Source organism: Lampetra fluviatilis, chromosome 1 (genome assembly GCF_964198595.1).
Source record: "Lampetra fluviatilis chromosome 1, kcLamFluv1.1, whole genome shotgun sequence".
In the NCBI taxonomy this organism is placed as follows: domain Eukaryota; kingdom Metazoa; phylum Chordata; class Hyperoartia; order Petromyzontiformes; family Petromyzontidae; genus Lampetra; species Lampetra fluviatilis.
In genome coordinates, this window is record NC_136275.1 from 2211988 (window position 1) to 2217987 (window position 6000).

Consider the following 6000-nt stretch of genomic DNA (forward strand, 5'->3'; position numbering starts at 1 on the left):
TGGTTTTAAAAAATTAACCCGTAAAAACAAAGTTTTTCACTATAAATCCTTTATATCCGTGGCGGCTAGAGTCCTCTCGTCCTCTGGCTTGAGATGGCTGCCACCTATGGGTCAGATGATTGCCTGCCACCATTAAGCAATTGGTAATTAAATATAAAAATAAAATTCCTAAAAAGTGTAAAGTTATGGAAAAAAATTTTCACAAAAATAAATTGTCACGCACAACGAGTCTGTGTGCAAAATGTCAGCTCGATTGGATCACGGGAAGTGGGTTAAAAAACGACCGAAAGATTTGCACGGTTGTAAGCGCGCAAGCAAGCAAGCAAGTGAACTTAATATAAAGGATTTAAAAAATTAACCCGTAAAAACTAAGTTTTTCACTATAAATCCTTTATATGCGTGGCATCGGTTTTACTTTATTATTCATTTCAGCTTTTCTTGAGTAAGAGTTTCATTTTTATCACATTGGTATTTTAAATTAAATATGAAAAAATATTTTTCTCCTAAAAAGTGGAAAATTTTGTAAATTTTTTTTCACGAAAATAAATTGTCACGCACAACGAGTTTGTGTGCAAAATGTCAGCTCGATTGGATCACGGGAAGTGGGTTAAAAAACGACCGAAAGATTTGCACGGTCGTAAGCAAGCAAGCAAGCACGCAAGCACGCAAGCAAGCAAGCGAACTTAATATAAAGGATTTAAAAATAGTTCATGAGACGTGGACTATTTCTACGGTTGGCTCTCAGAGCTGTATACAGGAGATGGGCAGCATCGCTTCAATAAACATTGGAGCAGACACAAACAAACACCTTGACTTTGGAATGATGTCACAACAGCCCGCGTTAAGGCACTAGATTCACACAAATGTCTCGAGATGGTCTGGATTAAAGGCAAAAGTGTCTCACACTGAAACAGCTTTTGACTGCGCAGCACTCATGCCACTGCTTCTTTGTCGCCGTTTGTACGTTTCACAACGCCGCCGTTTCTTCGGCGGTTACTCTCTTTTCCGAAAATAACCAAAAAAATAAATAGGCTGTTTTGAAAGTAACCACAGCGAGACAGGATTCACGAAATTGTGGCCTTTGCACTGCAAACTGCAAACTTCCCAATGTACAATCACAGTGACCTTTCAGCCCGTGGCTTTGAAGATCAACAAACAGCCGAAAGCCAGATACAACAAATATTTCACAATAAAAAAAAGCATATATACTCGTGTTGTCATCTCGATCTTTGAACATTCGATGGTGTGAGAGTGGCAAGTTTAAGCATTTAAATTACAGAGCTTGCGATAATCATTGGTGTAGAATAAAAATAAAAAACACACGCACGCACCGCAGCAAAAAAGCACAGCGATGACCAACACATTGATTGACCCCGCAAAGATGAGCAGTGGTGTGTAAGACACCTGATTTTGCCCGATCATTTTACACCATTGACTTGAGCAGCACGTATTTCCGTCAGTACATCAGCGGCCTGTTTCCACAAAGTAAATGAAACAAACATGAATATTGCGAACAGACGGTGCCGCGACAGAGCATTGTGACTAAACGATCGTAAGGACGCACGTTCAAATTCCGGTCATGGGTCTCTTCTACACGTGCCCATCGTCTCTCCACGGGTCGATAAAATATGGTACCATTTTGTGAGAACGCTAATGACGCTTGCGCTCTGGTGAGAGAGATTGCCTCCGCGAGGATGTGTTACGTCTTCACATCTGGCACGGGGCCATCCGACAAAGCTAAGCGTTGCCTGCACGCCGCTGGCATTTATCGCTGTAGATGGACGTGATAATTGTGCCGTGAGATTTCTCAGCCAGGCCTCAGATTCAGTTAAAACTCCTCTCCTTGACACAGCGTTGCGGCTTCCAGTCAACATTAATCAAAGCTACAACCGTGTGACTGACTCGAGGAAATGAATATTGGATGAGAAGTTCCTTCCCCCCACCCCTCCACCAACCTGGACTTAATTATCATGGCAATGAGGAGGGATCTGAGCAGGACACCGCTGCCTCTCGTAGAGGGAAAGGTCCTCATCCTCCTCCCATGGTCGTCGGTATACGGTCTCGTCCGACGCTGATTCAGGAAGCGCGCGGAGTTGACAGACACTCAGCTGTACCATTTTACAACCTTTGTGTGGCCTCTGAAGTATGCCTCACCACACATTCACCATTCGGGCTTTGTGATATAGGGCAGCTCGTGAAATGCAAAGTCAAGTCAAATTGTCTCCATGCTCAAACAAGGTGCGTGGGGAAATGCGGGCCTCCATATTCAAAGGCAGCAGTGAAAACATTCCACATTCACGTGGCAGGGCATATTTTACGTATCGGATGACCACTTCTCTCTCGCCACACAAAGTGATATTTATTTTGCTATTGGGCTGAGTCGACGTAGATCAGGATATGAACTCGTGAACTCCATTTTGCGAGTCACGCCCCCTTACCACAGGGTTCAACCCGGCCAGATTACAGTTTACACGAGTTTTGTGCGTGGACTGCGCCACTGTTCATGATGAGAAATACATCGGGAAACTATTTAATATTTTAGTTCGTACATAACTGGAACTAAAAATGTATTACACCCAATAAAAATAATGTTTTTTTTTTATAATAATAAATTACGGAATTCAAATGTATTAAAACATTAACGGTCATAACATTGTGAGAGTGTCAAGTGTGTGGTGTGCATTTTCTCGTTAAAATCTGTTTTTTTCAGAGAGAGTAATGAGAAATATCAGTCAGTGTCGGATAATTAAAACGTAAAAAGATCATAAACATTCTGATACTTGTAACATTTTAGTGCAGCACCGTAATTGTTGACTTGTTGTTGTTGTTGTATCTGCATACGGGAGTAATGCAAAATTTTGCCAATTTATTCTACTCCACAATTTAATTGCTGCCTCGTTGCAACCTTATATTAAACCAACGTAAACATAGACGACTTAACACGTGTGTGAAACATACGTTGGTTAATGTCGTGGAACTTGCGTTCATATTTATCCAGATCTGTTGGCTCGTGGCTGCGAAGTGGTGGTCAGGGCTGTGACTTGGAGGTGCTGAGAGCGTGAATTTTCAGGCTCAATGAAACTGGTCTGGTTGAATGAAGAAATTCGATAACTTGGTAAGAGCACATTTCGAGTCAATATCTCTATGGCAGAACCCCAGAATTAACATTGTTACATAGTATAAAAGTGGTAAATATAGTTTCAGCCATAGGTCCTCGTCATCATCATCCGTGATATATCCACTGCTGGTTGAACACCTTCCCAAGCCGTCTCCATCTCTCATTGTCTTGTAATGAAACCCCCTCTCAATATCGCGCCTGTCCACGAGGTTATTCCATTGCAATAAACTCCATGGCGGATATCCTCTCAGGCGTGTTCTCTCCTTGAATTGCCTTGTCATCGCGAGTCTCATCCATCATCCCTTCCAGCGATGCGTCGTATGCAAGCCAGGCAAGCACCATGCCTCTCGGTCGCGTGTATTACCTGGTCGTATGTTTTTCTCTCTTGCGAAATTCTCAACGCGAAACGTAACCCACGCTTCTTTGCGCCCCCCTTATCAGCCTTTGCCCCATTGTCTCAGTCGATGTCAAATGTTTTCTGATGCCATAGCAGGTGAGAACCATCATCAATTATAAGCCGCCTTCTGCAGGCAAATTGGTACGATGGCATTAATGATACAGGGGACCCTGTCTCTCGCAGTTCCTGAATTCTAGATTTAAAGTTTTCGTGACTGCAAGGATCCATACTCTTTGGTTCTTTCGATAAAGTCACGTAGATGAAAAAAAAATACTATTTAGTTATTTTCATTTAATTATTTTTGTATTTTTATTTTTTATCTACGTGACTTTACCGACAGAACCTAAGAGTAAGGTCCTGAATGAAACCTAAACTAGGTCTCGTAAAGTGGGAGGCGCAGTAAAACAAGCAGGGAGAAATTATTTCCGAAAGAACAAAGCGGGGGGGGGGGGGGGGCACCTTGATGATGAGAATGTGCTCGCATTGAGCCAGACGTGAGAAGGTGGTCTACACACGCGATTGAAGTGTCGGACATTAAGCAGCATAGTGCACTTTGCACGCGCGACAGCCACAAAGTTAGCCAAATTTGGTTTCATAGTCATCAGCGTCATCATGATTTTCACCTCCCAGACGGTTATTGTTTTGCAGGCCCATTTGGGAAACTGTAAAAAAAAAGCACAGCCCTGATCACCAGCCAACAGGCACAAATAGTCAAAGGAGAACAAATAGGCAATGTGAAAAAAATCCACAACGTGCAGGTTCCGTGTTCGGGATATAAATGTAGATTTCTAAATGTATGGGCACATAACTGCGGGCGTGCGCCTCTTCAGCCAATCCGTACCTCTCGTACGCACGTATGTACGGTGAACTTCCTTCGCACCGTACGTAGCCAACCCGTGCAAATCCATCGACACGTGTGGCGCATCGCCAGTGTTGCGAGGTGCAAGGCCCCTGCGGAGATGCGTCCGTGCCAGCCTTCAAGAAAGCACGTGCAGCGTTCGCTAACAGAGCAGAACTATCTTCTTGGTTCTTTCGGTAAAGTCACGTAGAAGGGAAATAATAAAATAATAAAAATAAAACATAATAAAACAATTCTCACGACGTTTCGGCCACAACGCAAGCAGCCGTCCTCAGGTGAAGACCAGGTAAGGTTTTGTGGAATCCCACCCCGTAGTGGCGGTTAAATTTCGATTTAAAGCTTTCGTGACTGCAGGGATTCATCTTCTTGGTTCTTTCGGTAAAGTCACGTAGAAGGGAAACCAAGAAGATGAATCCCTGCAGTCACGAAAGCTTTAAATCGAAATTTAGAGCAGAACTATGTCGAGGGGTGCGTTGTAGTAAATGCAACGGCTGTTTTTCAAAAGCAACGCCCGCGCGAAATAACACATTAAGGTAAAATATAAGGCTTCTGGCATTTCCAAGGTAAGAATGAATAGGCTCTAACGGCCATCGAATGCAGACAATCCTTCTCCACCTTCAGCCGCGAGCTCTGTCAAATCCTCTTCATTGCGGAAGGGATAAGCGCACACTTATCAAGGCACGCGGACTCCGTGCGTAACCGATGGACGTATCCTTGCACTTGCTGGGCGTCTGACCCTCCGATGACGATGATGATGATGATCCATAATACAGGTTTATGATGACGTGCATCGTTCTGTATACTGCTCGACAGTGTAGTGGCACCGAGAGAGCCAATCTCGATCCGTAGAGAAAAGTTCGAAGTCAACTTTGTCCGCATCTCGATGCTGCTGCTGCTGCTGCGGTGAATTACAACACGTTGCTTGGCTGTTCAGTGACAGTGAAAAGTACTTGGGGGTCAGTCATGGGGCATTGAAATTACAACATGGCAACAGCAGATGGTGCTGTGGCGCTGTATACAAGTGGCCACCATGAAGGTGGCACGTGTCGATGCCATCCCCATCCCGTGCCACACCTATCCTTGCCAAGGCCAGACGGCCCCGTGGTGGCCAAGAGCAAAGCCGAATTCTCAGGTGCAGGGCCCACACTCAAGCCAGCCACTCTTCTGGCCGTGCCACGTCCCGGCGTGCGGTGGGTGACCTTGCGCCCATTTGTCGAACGTCAATAACGGGCGCGATGCGCTTCAAATGGACTCTCGCTGGGCAAGAGGGCTGGCAGCAAATATTTGTCGAGAGGCTCCTGATAAAAGTCTCGCGCGAAGGTCCGTTTGTTGCGGATTAATGATTCACGTGCTTGTGGTCAAACAAACAAACAAACACTGGATACGTTTTTTTCTGGGAAATATCAAAACGATGGTCACGAGCTGTAACGATTGCACTGCCGTGGTGGATATACGTAAACGACGGTGACAGTGAAGATCACGTGGCCCCGGTGGCTCAGGTTAGAGAACAGTGCTGGCACAGCTGACATTCTTGCTTTGAATCTGTACATGCAAGCACGAAAGGCGCCATAACGAGACGCAGGAGAATATTCATTAAAGCCCTCAGGCTGATGAGCTAAACCATTG